General features: G+C 42.7%; 2 pseudogenes; one reads left to right on the forward strand and one right to left on the reverse strand.

The window, feature by feature from the left end:
- Positions 1 to 19,065: 19,065 nt before the first annotated feature.
- Positions 19,066 to 20,158, forward strand: LOC127184872 (vesicle-associated membrane protein-associated protein B-like; annotated as a pseudogene).
- A 3,402-nt stretch (positions 20,159 to 23,560) lies between these two features.
- On the reverse strand, positions 23,561 to 24,529 carry LOC127184870 (40S ribosomal protein SA-like; annotated as a pseudogene).
- Positions 24,530 to 25,206: the final 677 nt, after the last annotated feature.

Here is a 25,206-nt window from a genome sequence, read left to right on the forward strand (position 1 = left end):
TCTGCCAGCCTCTGCTGGGATTAGAGGCGCCCTGTTTATCTTTGACTTCCTTAATCCTTGAGTGTTTGTATTTGAGTCAAGATTTCTCTGCTGTGCTGTTTTGCCCTGTAACTCTGGGCTAATCAGTGCCTTGGGCTTCGGATGCCTCAATGGTGGTGAGTGGGGCACTATAGGTGACCACACTGACTAACTCTTACATTGCTGTAATTATTTGTTGCTGTTGTTGTTGTTTTGAGATAGGGTTTCTCTGTGTATCCTTGTGCCTGGACTCTCTTTGTAGACCAAGCTGGCCTTGAACTCACAGAGATCCACTTGCCTCTGCCTTCCAAGTAATGGGACTACAAGAGTGCACAATTGGCCACTGTGCCCAATTTATAATGCTGTGATTATTATCCTAAGGAAATTTATTCCTAGCATCTGGAATTAGGTAATGAAATTTGGGCCAAAGAGATTTCTGTATACAGTGCAAACTACCTTGCTGTTCAAGGTAGTTGGAATATAGTTAAAAGGAACTGAGTCTCAGCCAATTACAGCAAATGACCCCTCAGCCAATCTTATACTGCAATACCAATTTATGCCCAAATTAGGCAAACACCCAGCTGTACCAAACCAGTAGTTCAGCTGTCTTATCATATCATTAATACAGCACAGTAAGTTTGACTTGGGGCCTTTAAAGTGTCTTTGCTTAGAATGCTTTCTAAATTTAGATCTTTCTTCCTTCCTTCCTTCCTTCCTTCCTTCCTTTCTTTCTTTCTTTCATAGGATGCTAATGGGGAAGAAACCCAGGGCTTTTTTTTGGTAGGCAAGCACTCTACAAAATTTTTGGAGGTGTTAAATAAACTTTGTTAACTTTAAACAACCTTATTAAAAAACAAAAGCTAACTCTATTTTTATAAATGGTGAGAATAAGACACAGAAAAAGTGACTTGCCTAAGGTCACTACATTGGGCATTGGTAGAACAATAGCCCAAACATACCCTTTTCTTCTTCAGTATCCATGGTATTAATCTATGTGCTTTGCAAATGTGAGTGTAAAAAGCTAAAAACATAAATATATCAGAAAAGTTATAGAAGAGTGGACTTGGGGTGTGGCTTATTTGCTCAGTGTTTACACAGTATTCATGAAGTCTCTACTTTGATTCTTAGACCTGTGTAAAATAGGCACAGTGATATATATATCTGTAATATAAGCACTCAGGTAGGGGCTTGAGCTGGTTAGTTTTGGTCACGTTGACACACCCGTGGAGAGGGAATCTCAGTTGAGGAATTGCCTCCATCAGATTGGTTTGTGAGCATGTGTATGGGGGAATTTTCTTGATTGCTAATAGATGAAGGTGAAGGCCCAGCCCGCTGTAAACAGCTCCCTTCCTAGATAGGCATGCCTTTGCTATATAATAAAGGTAGCTGAGAAAGCCAGGAAGCAGCAGTTCTCTTCCACCTTTGCTTCAGTTCTTGCCTCCATGGTCCTGCCCTGAGTTTCTGCTTTGGCTTCCCTTGATGAGAGACTATGACCTGTAAACAAATAAATCCCTTCTTCTCCGAGTTGCTTTTGACCAGTGTTTTATCACAGCCAGGAAAAGCAAACAAGAACAAGGCTTTACTAATATCTAATTTTGTGCTGCAAACTTAATCTATTTATTTTAGATCATTTAAGTTGGTTTCTGCACCACACATTATTTCAGGGTCACACTTTGTTTTCCTAATTTAGCATTTTAGCCTCAAGGTCCACTTATTTTAGGTGTTCTTTGGGTAACAACTGGACTTAGAACACTTAAAATTTGATTTTTAATCATTTTCCTTGGTCTGAGAGTTTTTGTTTAACAAGGAGAATTAGCTGTTTGCAGTTAGTGCCTTCATTTGTCTGCTGGTTATTCCTCTTATCTCCACTGTCATTTCCCTTCTGCTTCTTTGAGACAAGTTCTCAATATGTTGTATCTCAGGCTGGCCTCAAAAGTCATGATCTTAGTGTCTTTGTCTCCTGAATGCTTGAATAAAAAGTGTACACCACTATGCCTACCTTTAGTATTTCCTATTTATTATACTTTCCTATTATTCCTTTCATTTCTTTTTACTTTTGCTAGATAAAAATGTTCTATGTGCTTATTATAGTGATTAATTTCCCTTTATTTGCTTACATTTAAATTGTTATCCCAAACAATGACAACTAATTGAGGGCCAGACAAACTGGCACATCAGAAAAAGGTTTAACAGAATGAGTCAGAGATAGGATATGCCGAACTCTCACAAGAACACACAGGAAAGAGAGGCTGCTTAAGAGAACACAGAGAGAGGGAGTTGGGAGGTGTTCTGTGCAGTTCATTTGAATGCAGTTGAGTTCAGCTGAGTTCATGCAGTTCCATTTAGTTCCTTTCAGTTTATACAGTCAGTGAAGTTCAGTTTGTGGAGTTCAGAGGCAGTTTTTACAAGCAGAGCAATTCAGTGAGAAGCCAGTCGAATCAGTCAGCTTGGAGAGGAATTTGAGCCAGAACAGCTACAGTTCAGATAGAGCTAGAAAGGGTGAGCTTATTTAGCAGTAAGTCTTGGAGGCTGAATACATTCTAGGCCTAGGTTAGTAGAGAAAGGCTGGAAGCTGAAGCCTTCAAGTTCTGGGCTTGCAGAAGAGATTGTATGGAAGCTAGAAGCTTCCAGGCCTAGGAGTAGAGATAGAGGGAAACACTCTGGGCTCAGGCCAAACCATGTATTCATAAAGCTTGGATACAGCTTGTATCTCATCCCTATCAGAGGAAATAAATACAATTGTGGCCTTGGAGGAGGCCCACAGGAAGAGACAGATTAGAGCCTGCCCAACCGGGGACACAGCCCACAGCTCCATAACCTCCCCTTTGGAGGAGTCCAGGACAGTCCAGGCTACAGAGAGAAACTCTGGCTTGGAAAACCAAAGAAGCCAAAAAAACAAAAACAAAAACAATTTAAAAATGGGGCACAGAGTTAAACAGAATGCGCAACAGAGGAATCTCAAATGGCTCACAAGCACCTAAAGAATGCTCAATGTTGGGTGTGGTGGTACACTCCTTTAATTCCAGCGCTCAGCATGCAGAGGCAGGTGGATTGTTGTGAGTTCAAGGCCAACCTGGTCTACAAAATGAGTCCAGGACAGCCAGGATTACAATAGAAACTCTGTCTAGAGAGAGAAAGAGAGAGAGAGAGAGAGAGAGAGAGAGAGAGAGAGAGAGAGAGAGAGAGAGACAAAAAAAGAAGAAAAGAAGAAGAAGACAAAGAAGAAGAAGAAAAATAAATGCTCAAATGTCCTTAGTCATCTGGGTCATCAGGGAAATGCAAATCAAAACAACTTTGAAATTCCCTTCAGAATGGCTAAGATAAAAAAAAAAATGAAGTGCTGGCAAGGAGGTAGAGAAAGGAGAACACTCCTCCATTGTTGGTGGGAGTGTAAACTTGTACAGCCACTTTGGAATCAATATGGCACTTTCTCAGAAAATTGGAAATAGATCTACCTCAAGACCCAGCTTTACCACTCCTGGGCATACACCCAAAAGATGCTCCACCATACAACAAGGACATTTGCTCAACTATGTTCATAGCAGCTGTATTTGCAATAGCCAGAATCTGGAAACAACCTAGATGTCCCTCATCTGATTTATACAATGGAATACTACTCAGCTATTAAAAACAAGGAAATCTTAAAATGTGCAGTCAAATGGAATTAGAAAAGATCTTCCTGAGTGAGATAACCCAGACCCAGACAGACACATGTGGTATTGTACTCATGAGTAGATATTAGCCATATACCACAGGATAACCATACTACAATCCACAGACCCAAAGAAGCTAAGTAACAAGGAGGATGCAAGGGAGGATGTTTGAATCTCTCTCAGAAGGGGAAATAGAATAGACATAGGAAGCGAATGAAGAGAAGAAACAGGATAGGAGAGGTAGTGCTGAGGGAAATGAGGGTGAGGGTCAGGCCTAGGTAGAGGGTGTAGGGATGGAGATGTGGGAAGGAGAGGGCTTACAGAGAAAAGAAAAACTATGGGTTGGGGCATCTCTGTGGCAAGCTGGAGACCTACAACAGGAGAGGCTTCTTGGAGCATATGGGGAAGACTCTAGCTGAGACTCCTAGTAGCAAGGGCCATGGAGACTGATGAGGAAACCCTGTAATTAGACATGACTCCTAGTGGAGGGAGGTGAACTCTAACCCACCAGCAGAAACTTCAACCCAAAGTTTACTCTGCCTACAAGATATACAAAAATAAAGATAGAGCAGAGATTGAGAGAATATCTAATCAATCCTGGCCCAACCTGAGACCCACCCCAAGGGAGAGAGCCAATCCCTGACACTATTAATGATATTCTGTTATGCTTGCAGATGGGAGCCTAGCATAGTTGTCTTCAGAGAGGCTCCACCCAGTAATGAATTGAAACAGATGTTGAGACTCACAGCCAAACAGTGGACTGAGTTCAGGGAACCGTGTGGAAAGAGTGTTGGGGAAAGGCTAGAAGGACCTGGAGGTGACAAGAGTTCCACAAGAAGACCAACAGAGCCAACTATCCAGGGCCAGAGGGGCTTGCTGAGACTGAAACACCAAGCAAGGACCATGCATGGACTGGACCTAGGTACTCTACACAGGTTAGCCTATGGGCAGCTCAGGCTTCATGTGGGTCCTCTAGTAAGGGGAGGGAATGTCTCTGCCATGGACTCTGTTGCCTGCTTTTTGATCACTTCCCCTTGGTGCAGGCTGCCTTGCTGGGCCACAGCAGAAGAGGACGAGCTCAGTCTTGATGTGACCTGATGGGCGAGGGTGGGTTGGTGAGGGGGGCTCTCCTTATCTGAGGAGTAGAGGAGATGTTCAGGGGGAAGAAGGAGGAAGGGAGGGTGGGACCAAGAGCAGAGGAGGGAGGGGCTTACAATTGGGATGTAAAGTGAATAAATAAATTAATTCAAAAAAACCATCTGCACTCCTGCCTCCACATTTAACATCTGATCTTCCTGCCTCTACCTTTTAAATTCTGGGATTCCAGGTATGTGTTGCTATGTTGGTGAATGTCATAGTGGTGACTGAACCCAGTCTCTCATACATGCCAGGCACAAACTCTACCACTGACGTCTATCTCCAGGTCTCGTGCCATATTTATTATATTTTTAGTTTATCTCTTCCTTCCTCTCACAATTATTGATAAATCAATTTGAAAATGAGCTCCGGTTATTATTATACTTTATTTTTAAAAAGATTTATTTTCATTATATATATGAATATTTGCATATATGTATGAATGTGCATCATGTGTGTGCGTAGTGCCCATGGAAGCCAGAAAGGGACATCATATTTCCTAAAACTGGAGTTGCAGTGAATCATGTAGGTGCCGCGTACTGAACTCGAACCTCTGCAAAAGCAACAAATAGTCTTAACCTCTGAGACATCTCTCTAGCCTAATACTTCCTTATGACTGTTTTTATCTCAAGAAATATTTATTGAGCCCAGAGAGATGGCTCTGTATATAAAGGTTCTTGCTATCAAGAACAGTAGCATGAGTTTGATTTCCTGGAAAAGAAAGAGAACTGACTCATGAGCTGTCATATGACCTCCATATGCACATTAGGGCACACAGGCACTGCCCCCCAACTAAATAAAAACACAAAAGAAAAATTTTTCTAGAAATATTTCTTGATCAAGGCACATTTTCTTAGCACACAATAACAAGTGTTTTGTGGTTAACTAAATTTTTACTGGCTTAAATTGCTTATCATTCTTTCTGCTTTATCTTTACTTTTGCATGTCTCTTCAGAGTTAGTATCGGTTTTGCTAGAATGTACCAATGTGTATTTTTGACCTATTGGCAGACATTTGGGTAGTAATTTCACCAATTTTGCTTTATCTCTTTTCATATTTAAAAATATATTGCACATGTAATGATAATTTAATTTTTAAATAATTTATATGCATTGTTAACCAAATGGAAGTTGGATTTTTTTCCATGAAGACAAAAATACCATTTGAGTTTTAGCTGTTCAAAATAATGTTGACATGAACATTCCTATACAACTTTTTGTATGAACATGTGTTCTCAATTATGTTTGATATACACCTAGGAATGGCATTTGGGGGTCATCTTGCAACTCTATGCTTAACCCTTTGGCATCTTGCCAGCCTGCCAAAGTGGCTGCTCTATTATTTCATGGTCCTGCCAGTAGTGCATGCTTCAATTTCTTAACATTCTGTGCCACACTTGTAGCATTTGCCTTTTTTCGTTAGATTCATTCTAGTAGATGTAAAGTATATTATTGTGGTTTTGATTGGTATTTTACTGATGGCTAATGGTGTTTAGCATCTTTTATTTTGTTTCGTTTTGTTATATTTTGTTTTTGAGAAAGGATGTTGTTGGCCTTGAACTCATGATCCTTCCTGAGTGTACCTCTCAAATGCTAGGATTTCCAGTACGGGACCACAAACATATCTTGAACATTTTAAATGTTTCTGTTGTTCACTTTTGTATACTTTCTGGACAAAGGCCTATTTAGATTGTCTATTAAAAACTGTGTCTCTATTTTTTTTTTTTTTTTTTTTTTTTTTTTTTTTTTTTTTTTTTTATTAATTTATTCTTGTTACATCTCAATGTTTATCCCATCCCTTGTATCCTCCCATTCCTCCCCCCCCCCATTTTCCCATTATTCCCCTCCCCTATGACTGTTCCTGAGGGGGATTACGTCCCCCTATATATTCTCATAGGGTATCAAGTCTCTTCTTGGCTACTTGCTGTCCTTCCTCTGAGTGCCACCAGGTCTCCCCCTCCAGGGGACATGGTCAAATGTGAGGCACCAGAGTATGTGAGAAAGTCGTATCACACTCTCCACTCAACTGTGGAGAATATTCTGACCATTGGCTAGATCTGGGAAGGGGTTTAAAGTTTACCTCCTGTATTGTCCTTGGCTGGTGCCTTAGTTTGAGCTGGACCCCTGGGCCCAAATCTGCCTATCATATTGTTCTACTTGTAGATTTCTAGGACCCTCTGGATCCTTTTATTTTGCTGTTCTCCCATGCGTCTCTCATTTAGAGTCCCAATAGGATGCCTTCCCCTCTGTCCCAGTTTCCTGGTAAGTGAAGGCTTTCGTGGGACATGCCCCTTGGGCTAGTATGCAGATATAAGTGAGTATATACCATTTGATTCTTTCTGCTTCTGGGTTAACTCACTCATTATGATCATTTCTAGCTCAATCCATTTATCCACAAATTTCGGGAATTCCTTGTTTTTAATAGCTGAGTAGTATTCCATAGTGTATATGTACCACAGTTTCTTTATCCACTCTTCTACTGAGGGACACTTAGGCTGTTTCCATGTTCTGGCTATTATGAATAAGGCTGCTATGAACATGGTTGAGCAAATTTTCTTGTTGTGTGCTGGAGCATCTTCTGGGTATATTCCAAGGAGTGGAATAGCTGGGTCTTGAGGAAGCCCTATTCCCATTTTTCTGAGATAGCACCAGATAGATTTCCAAAGTGGCTGTACTAGTTTGCATTCCCACCAGCAATGAAGGAGTGTTCCTCTCTCCCCACATCCTCGCCAGCATGTGGTGTCGCTTGAATTTTTGATCTTAGCCATTCTGATGGGTGTAAGATGGAATCTCAGAGTTGTTTTGATTTGCATTTCCCTGATGACTAAGGAGGTTGAGCATTTCTTTAAGTGTTTCTCAGCCATTTGATACTCCTCTGTTGAGAATTCTCTGTTTAGTTCCAAGCCCCATTTCTCAATTGGGTTATTCGGTTTGGTGGTGTTTAATTTCTTGAGTTCTTTATATATTTTGGATATTAGACCTTTGTCAGATGTAGGGTTGGTGAAGATTTTTTCCCAGTCTGTAGGCTGTCGCTTTGTTCTCTTGACAGTGTCTCCTGCCTTACAGAAGCTTCTCAGCCTCATGAGGTCCCATTTATTAATGGTTGACATTAAGGCCTGGGCCGTTGGTGTTCTGTTCAGGAAGTTGTCTCCTGTGCCAATATGTTCCAGGCTCTTTCCCACTTTTTCTTCTAAGTGAGTTAGTGTCTCTGGTTTTATGTTGAGGTCTTTAATCCACTTGGATTTGAGTTTTGTGCAAGGTGACAAATATGGGTCCAGTTTCATTTTTTTACACATAGACCTCCAGTTAGACCAGCACCATTTGTTGAAGATGCTATCCTTTTTCCATTGAATGGATTTGGCTTCTTTGTCAAAAATCAAGTGACCATATGTGTGTGGATTCATATCTGGGTCTTCGATTCGATTCCACTGATCAACCAGCCTGTTGCTGTGCCAGTACCATGCTGTTTTAAGTACTATTGCTTTATAGTACAGTTTGAGATCAGGTATGGAGATTCCTCCGGAGCATCTTTTATTGTACAAGATTGTTTTAGCTATTCTGGGTTTTTGTTTTTCCATATGAAGTTCAGAATTGAACTTTCAATGTCTTTAAAAAATTGTGTAGTTATTTTGATAGGGATTGCATTGAATCTATAGATTGCTTTTGGTAGGATGGCCATTTTTACTATGTTAATTCTCCCGATCCATGAGCAAGGAAGATCACGCCATCTTCTCAGGTCATCTTCAATCTCTTTCTTCAGAGTTTTGAAATTTTTTTCATACAAGTCCTTCACTTGCTTAGTTAGGGTAACTCCTAGATATTTTATATTGCTTGTGGCTAATGTGAAGGGTGTGGTTTTCCTAATTTCTTCCTCTGCAAGCTTGTCATTTGTGTATAGGAAGGCTACAGACTTTTTTGAGTTAATTTTGTATCCAGCCAATTTGCTGAAGGTGTTTATCAGCTTTAGGAGTTCTCTGGTGGAGTTTTGAGGGTCACTTATGTACACTATCATATCATCTGCAAAGAGGGATAATTTGACTTCCTCCTTTCCCATTTGGATCCCCTTGATCTCCTTTTGTTGTCTTATTGCTCTGGCTAGAACTTCGAGTACTATATTGAAGAGATATGGAGAGAGTGGGCAGCCTTGCCTTGTTCCCGATTTGAGAGGAATTTCCTTGAGTATCTCACCATTTACTTTGATTTTGGCTATTGGCTTGCTGTATATAGCCTTTATTATGTTGAGGAAAGTGCCTTGTATCCCCGATCTCTCTAAAACTTTAAACATGAATGGGTGTTGAATTTTATCAAATGCTTTCTCTGCATCCAAGGAGATGATCATGTGGTTTCTTATTTTCAGTTTGTTTATATGGTGGATTACATTGATGGATTTCCGTATATTAAACCATCCCTGCATGCCTGGAATGAAGCCTACTTGGTCATGATGAATGATATCTTTGATGTGCTCCTGTATTCGTTTTGCAAGTATTTTATTTAGTATTTTTGCATCTATGTTCATAAGAGAAATTGGTCTGAAATTCTCTTTCTTTGTTGAGTCTTTGTGAGGTTTAGGTATCAATGAGACTATGGCCTCATAGAATGAATTTGGTAATTTTCCATCCATTTCTATCTTTTGGAGTAGCTTGAAGAGTATCGGTATTAGCTCGCCCTTAAAGGTCTGGTAGAATTCTGCACTGAAACCATCTGGCCCTGGGCTTTTTTTGGTTGGGAGACCATCGATGATTGCTTCTATTTCTGTCGGGGAAATGGGACTATTTAACTTGTTTATCTGTTCTTCACTCAACTTTGGCAAGTGAACTTGATCAAGAAAATCGTCCATTTCCCTTAGATTTTCAAATTTTGTGGCGTATATGCCTTCAAAGTAGGATCTTATGATTCTTTGAATTTCTTCAGTGTCTGTTGTTATGTCTCCCTTTTCATTTCTGATTTTGTTGATTTCAATACTGTCTCTCTGCCTTTTAGTTAGTTTGGCTAATGGTCTGTCTATCTTGTTGATTTTCTCAAAGAACCAGCTCTTGGTTTTGTTGATTCTTTGGACTGTTTTCTTAGTTTCTAATTTGTTAATTTCAGCCCTGAGTTTGATAATTTCCAGGCGTCTACTCCTCTTGGGTGTTTCTGCTTCTTTTTTTTCTAGGGCTTCCAGTTGTGTTGTTAAGATGCTTATGTGCGATGTTTCCAATTTCTTTTTAAAGGCACTTAGTGCTATGAATTTTCCTCTTAGCACTGCTTTCAATGTATCCCACAAATTTGGGTATGTTGTTTCTTCATTTTCATTGAATTTCAGAAACTCCTTGATTTCTTTCTTTATTTCTTCCCTGACCCAGGTGTCATTTAGCAGAGAGTTGTTTAGTTTCCACAAACGTGTAGGCTTTTTGTTATTTCTGTTGTTGTTGAATTGCAGCCTAAGAGCATGGTGATCTGATAGGATACAAGGTATTATTTCAATCCTCTTGTATCTGTTGAGGCTTGCTTTGTGACCTACGATGTGATCAATTTTGGAGAAGGTTCCATGGGGTGCAGAGAAGAAGGTGTATTCTTTCTTGTTTGGGTGAAAGGTTCTATAGATATCTGTTAGATCCATTTGACCCATGGCATTGGTTAATGATGTTATTTCTCGGCTTAGTTTCTGTTTCAATGACTTATCCTTCAGTGAGAGTGGGGTGTTGAAGTCTCCCACTATTATTGTGTGGGGATCGATGTGTGGTTTAAGCTTTTTTAGGAGATCTTTTACATATGTGGGTGCCCTTGTATTGGGAGCATAGATGTTCAGAATTGTGATGTCATCTTGGTTGACTTTACCTTTGATGAGTATGAAGTGTCCTTCCTCATCCCTTTTGATTAATTTTGGTTGAAAGTCTATTTTGTTCGATACTAAAATGGCTACACCTGCTTGCTTCTTGTGACCATTTGCTTGGAATATTTTTTTCCAACCTTTTACCCTGAGGTAATGCCTTTCATTATGGGTGAGATGTGTTTCTTGGATGCAGAAGAATGTTGGGTCTTGTTTATGTACCCATTCAGTTAGTCTGTGTCTTTTTATTGGAGAATTGAGGCCATTGATGTTGAGAGATATTAATGACCAGTGACTGTTAAGAGTCTTAATTTTGATGTTGTTTCCAGTCGAGCGTTTGTGTAGTTGTGTTTTTGCCATGGGATAGTTATCTATTTCCTGGGTAGTTTTGGTTGTAGCTTGACCCTTTGGGATGGAGTTTTCCTTCTAGTACCTTCTGTAAAGCTGGGTTTGTGGATAGGTACTGTTTGAATTTGTTTTTGTCATGGAATATTTTGTTTTCTCCATCAATGGTTATTGATAATTTTGCTGGGTAAAGTAGTCTGGCCTGGCATCTGTGTTCTCTTAGGGTTTGCAGGATCTCTGTCCAGGACCTTCTGGCTTTTATGGTCTCTGCTGAGAAGTCAGGTGTAATTCTGATAGGTTTACCATTAAATGTTATTTGGCCCTTTTCCCTTGCAGCTTTTAATATTTTTTCTTTGTTCTGCATGTTTTGTGTTTTGATTATTATGTGGCGGGCAGTTTTTCTTTTCTGGTCAATTCTATTTGGTGTTCTGTAGGCCTCTTGTATGTTTATAGGCATCTCTTTCTTTAGATTGGGGAAATTTTCTTCTATGATTTTGTTGAGAATAGTTTCTGGGCCCTGGAGTCTGATGTCTTCTCTTTCTTCAATGCCTATTATCCGCAAATTTCTTCTTTTCATGGTGTCCTTAATTTCTTGGATGTTTTGTGTCAGGAGTTTTCCAGATTTGGCATTTTCTTTAATGGTTGATTCAATATCTGTGATTGTATCTTCTAGCCCTGAGATTCGTTCTTCCATCTCTTGGATTCTGTTAGAGAAGCTCACCTCTGTGTTGCTCGCCTTCTTCTCTGAGGTCTCACGTTCTCGTTTTTCTTCTGTCTGTGTGTTTATCATTGAATCCATTTTCATTTTCAGATCTTGAACTGATTTTTTGATTTCTTTCATCTGATTTTTTGTATATTCCTGAGTTTCTTCCATTGCCTCTTTATAGGTCTTCAGAGCTTGAACCGTTTTAGCTATTTCTTTCATCTGGTTGTTTGCATTTTCCTGCAATTTTTCCAGTTCCACTCTATGTGCTTCTTTTATGTCTCTCACCTGTTTGTCTGCGTCTTCCTGCATTTGATTACGAATTTTATTTGTTTCCTCCATTATCATCCTCATTACTAAGGATTTGAGGTCATTTTCTTGTATTTCCGTTGTATTTGAGTTCTCTGGGTGGTTTTCTTTGGGATAGCTGGAAACTGGAGACGCCATGTTGTTTTGGGGTTTTTTGCGTATGCTTTTTCGTTGTCCTTTAGACATCTTGCCGTCTTTGTTTTTGTTGGGTAGCTTCCAGAGTTGAATGGAGGGTGTCTGATGATAGATTCACTTGTTTTCTTACGATTTCCCTAGGCTGCGAGCTCAAAGCTTCACTGGTGTGGATGTTAGGAGGTTAGCCCTGTTGTTCTGGTCTCTCACAGCCAGTGATCCTCAGTCCCTCTCTGCTGTGGATCCTGCAATTGTTCTGGGTCTCTGAATGAGCGTTGGGTCAGGCCAAGGTATCCACAGCCTTCTGTGTTCCCTGCCAAGTCCAGCCAGGAGCACTGGGACCGAACCACGGGCAGAACTCAGCTAGATTCTCAGGGCCAGAACCGTCTGCCAAGCTCAGCTAGGGATTTTGGGCCCAAAATGCACACAGGGCCCAGCCAAGCTCCACTAGGGCCTTTTGGCCCAAAGTGCGTGCTGTGGTCAGTTATTGACTCAGGGCCCGAACTGACCACCAATCTCAGCCAGGAATTCTGGATTCAAACTGTACACTGTGTCCAACCAGAGTCTTAGAGCTGGTGGAACCGAGAGCTCTGTCCAGCCTGTGCCACAGCAGGAGAACTGCGGCTGCTCTGAGTTAGCGCCAGTAGTGGAACAAGTGCTCCACCCGGACTGTGTCACCGCAGGGGAGCTGCCGCTGAGCTGAGGTGGTGCCTAGGATGGAACCGAGCACGTCACCAAGCCTGCGCCCCAGCAGGAGAACTGCGGCTGCTCTGAGTTAGCGCCAGTGGTGGGACAAGTGCTCCGCCCAGACTGTGTCCCCGCAGGGGAGCTGCGGCTGAGCTGAGGTGGTGCCTAGGATGGAACCGAGCACGTCACCAAGCCTGCGCCACAGCAGGAGAACTGCGGCTGCTCTGAGTTAGCGCCAGTGCTGGAACAAGTGCTCCGCCCGGACTGTGTCCCCGCAGGGGAGCTGCCGCTGAGCTGAGGTGGTGCCTAGGATGGAACCGAGCACGTCACCAAGCCTGCGCCACAGCAGGAGAACTGTGGCTGCTCTGAGTTAGCGCCAGTGCTGGAACAAGTGCTCCGCCCGGACTGTGTCCCCGCAGGGGAGCTGCCGCTGAGCTGAGGTGGTGCCTAGGATGGAACTGAGCACGTCACCAAGCCTGCGCCACAGCAGGAGAACTGCGGCTGCTCTGAGTTAGCGCCAGTGGTGGAACAAGTGCTCCGCCCAGACTGTGTCCCCGCAGGGGAGCTGCCGCTGAGCTGAGGTGGTGCCTAGGATGGAACCGAGCACGTCACCAAGCCTGCGCCACAGCAGGAGAACTGTGGCTGCTCTGAGTTAGCGCCAGTGGTGAAACCAAGTGCTCCGCCCAGACTGTGTCACCGCAGGGGAGCTGCCGCTGAGCTGAGGTGGTGCCTAGTGTGGAGCTGCGAGCTCAACTACGCCTGCGCCACAGCAGGGGAGCTATGGCCACGCTGAGTTAGTGCCTCAGGCAGAATTGTTTGCTGGGCCGGGCCAATACCCGGGACTCTGGGGCCGAACTGTCCGCCGAGTCCAATCTGGGTCCAAAGGCTCCACGCGACCCAAATCCTGCCCCGAGTCCCCTCTCCCGCAGCAATTCCCACCAGCCACCACACCAATCGCCTCCACCGGAAGGCTATGAGCTGCAAACCTCAGCCGCCGCTGCTGGTGCCGCTGGTGCTGCCGCCTCTACCGCTGCCGCTCCGATCAGAGAAAAACCACGCTCCTCCCGTGTGCAGGGGCACGCAGGTCCACCGCACCCTGGTCCCTCCGAACCGTGGAGCACTCCCGCTGCCGTGATGTTCGGACCTCGGTGTTCCTGGCTCAGAAATCTGTGCAATTCCCTGAATTGTTCACTGGAGCCTCCAAACGCGGTCCACACTGCTCGCCGCCATCTTGGATCCCCCCTCTATTTTTTTTTACTGGTTGTAATTATTCTTTTTTAGGATATCTGATTTGTAAATTTTGTTGCACTCTCTAGGTTTCTTTTTAATCGTATTATTATTTTTTCTTTTTTGATCATGTCCATTGAAGAATAGATGTTTTTTATTTTGGTGTAGCATAAGCTATGTTTTTCTCTTGTCATTTTTCACATTGGTATTCAGTTTAATAAGTCATTGTCAAATTCAAGATCATGAAGACCTGTACTTACATTTCTAAGAGCTTTATAGTTTGGGCTTTTATAGTTATATTTTTGACCAATTTTGTATTAATCTCTACATATGCTGTCTGGAAGGGACTATATTTATTTACATGTGGTTATTCTGTTCTCATTGCATGATTTATTGAAGAGATTTGTTTTGAGACAGAATTTCTCTGTGTAATAGCCCTGGCTGTTCTTGAACTCTCTTTGTAGACCAGGTTGGCCTCAAACTCACAGAGATCCCTCTGCCTCTGCCTCCCAGGTGCTGTGATTACAGGCATGCACTACCACATCTGGCCTTTGAAGATATTTTTGCTTTCAATTGGACTGCCTTGGAATTCAGTTAACCCAAAAACCAATTGACTAGGGCTATAGATGTCACTCACTAATGGAACATTTGTCTCATGCACACAAGGCCCTGCATTTCATCTCCAATATTCCCTCACAAAATGCCACTTGACCATAGATGGCATGGTTACTTTTGGATGCTGTTCAGGTCCATTTATCTATATGCTTTTCCTATGGCAGCATCCACATGCAGCAAGAGCTGCTCTAGCTTTCTGAAATCAGGAAGTGTGTGGCTCTACCATGTGTGCCCCTCTTCAATATCATTGTGGTCATACTGGATTCCTTGTGGTGCCATATTAATTTTAGGGCTGATTTGCAATTTTTGGAAAAAAGTCATGAGAAACTTGATGGGGATTATATAGAATCTATAGATCAATATAGTGGAGTATGGACCTTTTAAGAATATTAGATCTTTGCCAGGTGTAATGGTGCATGCCTTTGATTCCAGCACTTGGCAGACAGAGGCAAGCGAATCTCTTTATAGCCTTGCCTACAAAGAGAGTTCCAGGGCAGCCAGGACTTCATAGACAGACCCTGTTTCAAAAAAAAAATTAGATATTTTTATTTGCTTGAGTCCCTTTAATTAAATGTATTAAAATTAACAACCCTTTATAAATTTCTTCCTATGCCTTTTGTATAGCTTTCATTGAACAGAGTTTTAATTGTTATGCTCTTTTGATATATTTGATATAGTGTTAAGTAGAATTTTCTTAATTTATTGGTAGATTGTTCACTAAATTTAGACAAAAATTCAGTTTTAGGGTTGGTGATACACAGGATGGAATCTAGCACCTTATACATACTAGGCAAGCTGTCAACCACTGAGCCATATTACTAATCTCAGTTCACTTCTATTTATTGATCTGTTTCTTATAAGATTTCTAAACTCATTCATTAATTACAGTAGTTTTTGTGGATTTTAATTGTTTATAAAGATTGTGCTATCTATCAATACAGATTATTTTAACTCATTTCTTTCTAATTTTGATGCTTTGTATATCTTGTTTAGCCTTTTTCCTAGCTCAGTTTTCTCTACAATGTCAAATAGAACTGATGAGAGCTGATTACCTAGTTGTTTATCTGAGCAGAGAAGGACACCATTCCCTTCCTTTCCCAGTAAAGAGTACTGTTCCTGTGAGTGCTTCCCCTTCATTTAAATGTCTGTCCTGTACAAGTTATTATTGGTCTTATTTAGAGAGAAAACAAGGATAGACTCAGTAATGTCTCTCTTTTCCCTTATTTTACATTCTTAGCTTTGGAGATAGGGGTTGAAAAGAAAGAAGGTGGAATATAGAAATATACAGGGAAGATAGAACAAAAAGTAGATTAGTGAACCAACTCTGCAACTTAATGCCTCAATTGTCACTCACAAGGTTATTTTTAATTCACTGGTATAGAATTTTGTATATAGATGCAAAATAAGTCTAGATACAGTGGCATAGAATTCAAATGTAATATTATTCTTCATACACTATATATATACTCTAATATGAGGTATTATACTGATATAACTCAATTATAATACAAAGTTTACTTCCAATACTTTGAAAGTGCTATTGCAGGCTGTTTAGGATAAATAAGTTACACAAGTTAATTGTTAGTTGATCAAATCATGGTCATGTCAATTTCTAGTGTGCTTTTATCAGAAGAGTATACATCTTAGGTGAAACAAACAGATATGATTCTATAGAAAGATAAGGTAAAATATCTGGAGAAGGTCTTCAAACCCTCACAGACATACTTCAAGGACTGTCCCTGGAGTGGACCTAGACCCCCCCCACATGTAGCCAATGGGCAGCTCAGGCTTCACCTGGGTCCCCTAGTAAGGGGAAGAGGGGCTATCTCTAACATGGACTTTGTTGCCTGATTTTTAAAAAATCACTTCTCCTGGTGGGGCTGCCTTGCCAGGGCTCCCTTCCTGGCCAGAGGGGAAGAGGATGATTGAATATTAATTAGCCTGGAGTGTTACTCAGTAATTACAGCACTTGCCTGGGGTCCTATGTTCAATCCCCAGAACACCACAAGCACACACACACACACACACACACACACACCTGAAAATATGAACACTGTGGATGTTCACAATAGAAGTCTTCAATTAACTGTTAAACATCCCCATCAATTAAGAGATTATTTTCAAATCTGATGGATGAGTTCAAAATATCCAACTCATTCTCATCAGGTGGAAGAACAGTCTCAAGGAGAAAAGACTAGATAAATGTGTAAATGAACTCATAAATCTTATAGAAAAACTCTGTGGAATGACTGAATATTAACATAAAGTTTTTCATGCATTAATTGAGTGAATTAGAGCAATACAACATCCCATGTTAACGTAACTATAATTTTCCTTGTAATGTTTCTAAAAAGTACTAGAGTTTAAAAGTAGTAATTGATGCATACGTAACTCAAGGAGAGTTTTGTTGGAAGCACCAATGACTTTAAGTACTATAAGAGGTTTGGTATAAGGCTTATAAATACTAGGTACTTATCCATCCTTTGCACTCATCCATCCTTCCCACATGACAACAATTTTCTTCATATTGACTACTGACTAGGGCATTATGATCTTAGAATCCAGGTCAAACATCAACAATGCCAGAAAGCATGCCTATCACTTGCTTCTTTTGTGGTGTGCCTTGAAGGCCCAACAACTATGGGAAGCATAACAGACAGAGTCCCAGGTGGTGGCGTCGAAAGTTCACCTCCATGTTTGCTTTAAGGCCTTGCATCTCACTGAGTACTCCCAGTCATGATTGCTGCATCTCACTGAGTACTTCCAGTCATGATTGCTACTCTCACTGAGTACTCCCAGTCATGATTGCTGCATCTCACTGAGTACTCCCAGTCATGATTGCTGCATCTCACTGAGTACTCCCAGTCATGATTGCTGCATCTCACTGAGTACTCCCAGTCATGATTGCTACTCTCACTGGGTACTCCCAGTCATGATTGCTGCATCTCACTGAGTACTCCCAGTCATGATTGCTACTCTCACTGAGTACTCCCAGTCATGATTGCTGCATCTCACTGAGTACTCCCAGTCATGATTGCTACTCTCACTGGGTACTCCCAGTCATGATTGCTGCATCTCACTGAGTACTCCCAGTCATGATTGCTGCATCTCACTGAGTACTCCCAGTCATGATTGCTGCATCTCACTGGGTACTCCCAGTCATGATTGCTACTCTCACTGGGTACTCCCAATCATGATTGCTGCATCTCACTGAGTACCCCCAGTCATGATTGCTACTCTCACTGAGTACTCCCAATCATGATTGCTGCATCTCACTGAGTACTCCCAGTCATGATTGCTGCATCTCACTGAGTACCCCCAGTCATGATTGCTGCATCTCACTGAGTACCCCCAGTCATGATTGCTACTCTCACTGAGTACTCCCAATCATGATTGCTGCATCTCACTGAGTACTCCCAGTCATGATTGCTACTCTCACTGGGTACTCCCAGTCATGATTGCTGCATCTCACTGAGTACTCCCAGTCATGATTGCTGCATCTCACTGAGTACTCCCAGTCATGATTGCTGCATCTCACTGAGTACTCCCAGTCATGATTGCTGCATCTCACTGAGTACTCCCAGTCATGATTGCTGCATCTCACTGAGTACTCCCAGTCATGATTGCTGCATCTCACTGAGTACTCCCAGTCATGATTGCTGCATCTCACTGAGTACCCCCAGTCATGATTGCTGCATCTCACTGAGTACTCCCAGTCATGATTGCTGCATCTCACTGAGTACTCCCAGTCATGATTGCTGCATCTCACTGAGTACTCCCAGTCATGATTGCTGCATCTCACTGAGTACTCCCAGTCATGATTGCTGCATCTCACTGAGTACCCCCAGTCATGATTGCTGCATCTCACTGAGTACTCCCAGTCATGATTGCTGCATCTCACTGAGTACCCCCAGTCATGATTGCTGCATCTCACTGAGTACCCCCAGTCATGATTGCTACTCTCACTGAGTACTCCCAATCATGATTGCTACTCTCACTAAGTACTCCCAGTCATGATTGCTGCATCTCACTGGGTAGTCCCAATCATGATTGCGGCATCTCACTGGGTAGTCTCAATCATGATTGCGGCATCTTACTGGGTACTCATCCTCAGGAATGCTGGATCTCACTCAGGGCTCTTGGTCATGATTCCTGCATCTCAGTGGGTGCTCCAGGTCATGCTTGCTCTTCCCAAGGAAGCACATATTTTATTTTACTGTTTGGAGATAGTTTACAACACTTAAAATTCACAATTTTATCTTGAAAAATATATGATCCTATAATTTACAAGCCTATTCATAGTGTTACACAATGATCACTAGTACATAAACTTAAGAATATTTTCCCGCTCCGCCCCTGCACTCCACCAACCAGGCCGCCCCCCCCCACCCCCAGTCCACGACGCTGCCCCTCCCGATGACAGGGAGGACCATGGCAAAGGTGGAGCAGGTCTTGAGCCTCGAGCCACAGCACGAGCTCAAGTTCTGAGGGACCTTCACTGATGTCATTACCACCAACCTAAAGCTTGGCAACCTAACAGACCGAAATGCGTGTTTTAAAGTGAAGACCACAGCACCATGCCGGTACTGCGTGCGGCCCAACAGTGGGGTCATCGATGCCGGGGCCTCTCTCAATGTGTCCATGATGTTACAGCCTTTTGATTATGATTCCAATGAAAAAAGTAAACACAATTTTTTTCTTTTTTTCTTTTTTTTTTATTAATTTATTCTTGTCACATCTCAATGTTCATCCCATCCCTTGTATCCTCCCATTCCTCCCCCCTCCCATTTTCCCATTATTCCCCTCCCCTATGACTGTTCCTGAGGGGGATTACGTCCCCCTGTATATTCTCATAGGGTATCAAGTCTCTTCTTGGCTACTTGCTGTCCTTCCTCTGAGTGCCACCAGGTCTCCCCCTCCAGGGGACATGGTCAAATGTGAGGCACCAGAGTACATGAGAAAGTCGTATCACACTCTCCACTCAACTGTGGAGAATATTCTGACCATTGGCTAGATCTGGGTAGGGGTTTAAAGTAGTAAACACAATTTTATGGTTTAATCTATGTTTGCTCCGCCTGACACTTCTGATATGGAGGCCGTATGGAAGGAGGCAAAACCGGAAGACCTTATGGACTCAAAACTTAGATGTGTGTTTGAATTGCCAGCAGAAAACGCTAAACCACATGATGTAGAGATAAATAAAATTATACCCACAAGTGCATCCAAGACAGAAGCACCGGCAGCCACTAAGTCCCTGACGTCGTCTCTTGATGACACCGAAGTGAAGAAAGTGCTGGAAGAATGCAAGCGGTTGCAGGGGAGGTGCAGAGGCTGCGGGAAGAGAGCAGGCAGCTCAAGGAAGAAGACGGGCTTCCAATGAGGAAGACACTGCAGCCCCAAGGCGGTTCTGACTGCCCCCAGGAAGGAGGAAAGTCTCAGGGCCGGACTGCTGGCTCTGGTGGTTTTCTTATTTATCATTGGGGTCATTATAGCGAAGGTAGCCTTGTAGAGGCCGCATGCGAGGGATGGCAGATTGGATTGATGGATCTACCACATCGTGGGATTTAAATTTGTCATAACCATGAGTAAAAAGAAATTAATGTATGATGACGTCTCATAGGTCTGGCCTTTAAATAGCCCTCCCCACGCACACACAAATGCACAAACAAATATAGCATAATATAATGGTCTTTTAGAAAGTTAAACGTATAGTAAACAGATGGGGAAAGAATGGTCTGTTGCTGAAGACGCTGTGATCAGCCACAGTGGCATATTGTAGCTGTCACCTTAGACTTGGGTGGGCCTTGACACATGTTGCTAGATCACCTCTCTTAAAGCGAGAAGCTCTTCCTCACATGTTGGGGCTGGCCTGTGGGAGCGGGAGTCCTGAAGGTGGGGTGTGCTGTCTTCTCTCACCCAGGCAGCTTCTCAAGCCTGCTGTTCTGTCTAAACATCAGCTCCTCAGGCCTACAGAGGTACAGAAGCTGGAACGCATTGCACAGTGGCCACATCTTTTATACCTATAGGTCATGAGAGAGAGAGACACGAGTGGATTGACTGACCCAACACTTGGAAATCCAAGTCTGTGCTCTGTTCTCTTATAGAGACCAAGCTAAATTACTGTTGGTTCGTGTAGTGAAACTGAGATGTTAATCAGAGATGTGTAATGCATATTTAACTTATTTAATGTATTTCATCTCATGTGTTCCTACTGTCACCAGAGTACAGGCAGTGCTGCAGCCTGCATGTCACGCGTGCTACAGGCCACCAGTGAGGGGCTGCTGCCATGTGAGCACTGTGTCTCTGTGTCTAGAGGTCTGAGGGATGGGGAGGGTCTCAGTCAGGAGACAGCTGTCAGGAAGTGTTTTGTTGTAGGTCAGTAACAGCTGCCCTGAGGCAGTCAGCTCTGGATCACCTGGCCTTCTGGACTGTTCTTTCTCCATTCTCCCTACCGCTCATCCTTCAGAGCACAGGACAGTGCTGACTGGCTGGCCTTCTCAGGATGAATGAGTCAGGCTGCAGAGGGCGAGGGGCACAGAGGTCGCGGGGAGAGCTCCTGAGCAAATCCATCTGCTGCTGCTGAAGAGTCTTGACTGTGAATTAATTTCATGCCGTGAAAGACCGATCCAGTTCTGCTGAACTATGTAGCATCTTAAAGGAAGAGATTAAAATAAAGGCCCAAATTTAAAAAAAAATGATTATTTTCCCATACTCCCAAGAAACACCATACCCACAGTCTTCTACTTAGTTCTTCACACTCACTAATATACCTCCTCTCCCTATGGACTTTCTATTCCAGAAATTTCTTATAGATGAAACCACACACACACGCACACACACGCACACACACACACGCACACGCACACATGCACGCACACGCACACGCATGCACACGCACGCACACACACACGCACATACACGTGCGCGCGCACACACACACGCACACACACGCACACACGCACACACACACATATATCCTTATGTATTGAGCTTTTGTCATTTAGCATCCTTGTTTCAATGCTTATTCGTCTTGCAGCATGTACCACTACATTATTATTTTCATAACTGAAAGAAATTACATTTTATGGGTGGATCACATTTTGTTTAGTCATCAGTTGATGGATATTTGGATTCCTTCCTCTTTGGGATATAATGAACATTCGAGAGAAAAGCTTTTGTGTGCATCTTTTCCTATGAACACATGCTTTTACTTTTCTTGGCTGTACACCTAGGATGGATCATATGACAACTTTATGTTTAACTTAGAAGAATTGCCAACCTTTATCCTAAGTAACAATACCATATTGCATTCCGTTAGCTCCAAAGTTTTTACATCTCTGACAGTACTTGTTTTCAGGTTTTATTTGTTTTAAAGCCTTACTTTTACACTGTTATTTTTAAATTTTATTTATTTATTTAATCACTTTACATCTTGATTACAGCCAGACTCCTCTCCTTCCAATCTCCTTCCCTTCACAAACCCCTCTCCCCTATCTCCCCTTTCCTCCTCAGAAAAGGTATAGGTCCCCAATGGATACCAATCCACCCTGGCACATTAAGTCGCTGCAGACCTACGTGTATGCTCTTCCACTGAGGTCAGGCAAGGCAGCCCAGTTAGGGGAATGGGATCTAAAGGGAAACATCAGATTCAGCGATGGCCCCTTCCCCAGTTGTTGGGGGATCCACATGAAGACCAAGCTGCACATCTGCTACATATGTGCAGGGGCTTAGGTCCAGCCCATGCACATTCTTTGGTTGGAGATTCAATCTCTGTGAACCTCCTCTAGTTTACTCTGTAGGTCTTCTTGTGGTGTCCTTGACAACCTCCCCCCAGCTCCCTCAATCCTTCCCCCAACTCTTTCACAAGACTCCCTGTGCTCCACTTACTATTTGGCTGTAGGTCTCTGCATCTGTTTCTATCACCTTCTGGGTGAAGTCTTTCAAAAGAGCTATGCTAGACTCCTGTCTATAAATCTTTCAGAATAACATTAATAGTGTCAGGGATTGGTTCTCCCCCCATGGGATGGGTCTCAAGTAGGGCCAGTCTTTGTTTGGACATTCTCTCAATATCTGATCCATCTTTGTCCCTGCACATCTTGTAGGCAGGACAAATTTGGGGTTGAAGGTTTTTTGGGTGGGTTGGTGTCCTTATCCCTTATCCCTCCACTGGAAGTCCTGCCTGGATACAGGAGGTGGCCACTTCAGGTTCCATATTTCCCACTATTAGGAGTCTCAACTAGAGTGACCCACATAGACTTCCTGGGACCTCATGAAACTGAAAAGCTTCTGTAAAGCAAAGGACACTGTCAATGGGACAAAATGGCAACCAACAGAAAGGGAAAAGATCTTCACCAATCCTACATCCAACAGAGGGCTAATATCCAAATATATAAAGAACTCAAGAAATTAAACACCAACAAACCAAATAATATAATTAAAATATGGGGTACAGAGCTAAACAGAGAATTCTCAACAGAGGAATAGTAAATGACCAAGAAGCACTTAAAGAAATGTTCAATGTCCTTAGTCATCAAGGAAATACAAACCAAACTACCCCGAGATTCCATCTTATTCTCATCAGAATGGCTGCGATCCAAAATCTTAAGTGACAGCATATGCTAGTGAGGTTGTGGAGAAAGGGGAACACCATTGCTAGTGGGAGTATGCTGTTACTTTAAAAATATACCATTATCCAGACTTGCCTTAAAATAATAAAGTGATCTCTTGTTTCAGCCTTCTACTATCCCTGATACACTCTTATGTGTGTGCAGCATTCTCCTATTCCCCCCACTTCCATGTATGTGTTACTGAGAAACCCAGAGCCTTGTAGATGGAGCTGTATCCTCAACCTGACCAGTGTATGTATATATTTTTAAAGAGTGCTATTATAAATTAGCATACAAAGTAATGGATTTCATTATTATGGTTTTTTTTCAACTTTTAGAGACTTTATTTTCCTTCCATTTCTCCCTTTGCTCAGGTGTCTGCAGAGCAGCTCAGGACCACTCAGTGGTGGCTCCAACCCACTCAGTGGCCTGCGTTGTGGGAGCTGCTGACCAGTCCTCAGTGGTTGGCTGGGAGCTCCAGTCCTCAGTAGGGAACTGCTGGATGGGTACAAAGGGCACCTGCACACCCTCAGACCAGTCTGCCACCTCTGGCTGCGCAGCTGTGAACTCAGGAGCTGGTGCAGTTCATTCGCCCTGGAATTCCTCCTTGGTCACGGCCTTCTCAGCAGCAGCCTGCTCCTCCTTCTCAATCTCCTCTGGGTCTCTGTAGAAGTAAAGATCAGGCATCACCTCCCATGGGTGCTCACGGGAGATAGTGCCACGCATGCGGAGTACTTCCCGGGCCAGCATCCACCACATCAGACCCACTGAGTGAGCTCCCTTGTTGTTGCAAGGGATGGCAATGTCAACATAGCGCAGAGGAGAATCCGTGTTGCACAGAGCGATGGTGGGCAGGTTGACATAAGAGGCCTCTGTGAGGGGCTGGTGGTCAGCCCTGGGGTCAGTCACCACTAGAAGCCGTGGCTCCCTGAAGGCTGCTTGGAGCTGGTTGGTGAAGGTCCCAGGTGTGAAGCGGCCAGCAATGGGAGTGGCTCCAGTGGCTGTAACGAACTTCAGCACCGCTCACTGGCCAGTGTTCCTGGAGGAGATGACGCTGACGTCAGCAGGGTTCTCTATGGCAACAATAGCACCAGCTGCAAGCAACAGTTTCTCCCAGGTCCTCTTCAGACTTATGATGTAGATACCATCACTCTTCCTTTTGTAGATGTACTGCTCCATCTGAAAGTCAAGGTTGGTGCCGCCTAAGTGGGTTCCCGCGGCAAGGAATTTGAGGACATCCTCCTCCTTCATCTGTAGGATATCAAGGGCTCCGGACATTGTGTAAGCTTCTTTTTTAAGTTACGACGGGAATCAAGAACAACGCCGTATGGACCCGTCCCTGGGCAGCGTGGAAAGGCCATTATTGTGTTTTGATATATGTAATTTTACTTTGTTATTCACTTCTTTCCTACTGTCTTCCCACATCCCCATTTTTAATTATAAGATTCTTTATAGATATGAATTTGCATTTCATTTTGGTTTTGCATGACATTCCCATATTAACTAACAATGGTCAGCACATTGTCATGTAGCTATTGGGCTACTATTGGGTATCTTTTTGGAGGCAAAAGTTTATTTAAATATTGTCCCCATATATTTCTTTTTATTGTTGAATCATGTACAGGTTTTCTAAAGTAAAATATATACAAATATTTTTAATATTTTACTTAACTAAAATTTTAAAATATTTTCTTATTTTACAAATCCCATTTTCTGGGAGATTGTCTTTTTATTCTTATTTGTTTTTGTTTTTGTTTTATTTTGTTTTGGCTTTCAAGATAGGATTTCACTGTATAGCCTTCACTGTCCTGGAACTAGCTCTATAGACCAGGCTGGTCTAAAATTCACAGAGATTTCCCCAGCCTCTGCCTCTTGTGTGTTGGGATTAAATGCATGCATCCCCACTGCCTATCTTTTTATTCTTTTGATGATATCCTTGTGTGTACAGAAATTTTAATTTTGATAA

This window comes from Acomys russatus, chromosome X (assembly GCF_903995435.1).
Source record: "Acomys russatus chromosome X, mAcoRus1.1, whole genome shotgun sequence".
NCBI classification, from domain to species: Eukaryota; Metazoa; Chordata; class Mammalia; order Rodentia; family Muridae; genus Acomys; species Acomys russatus.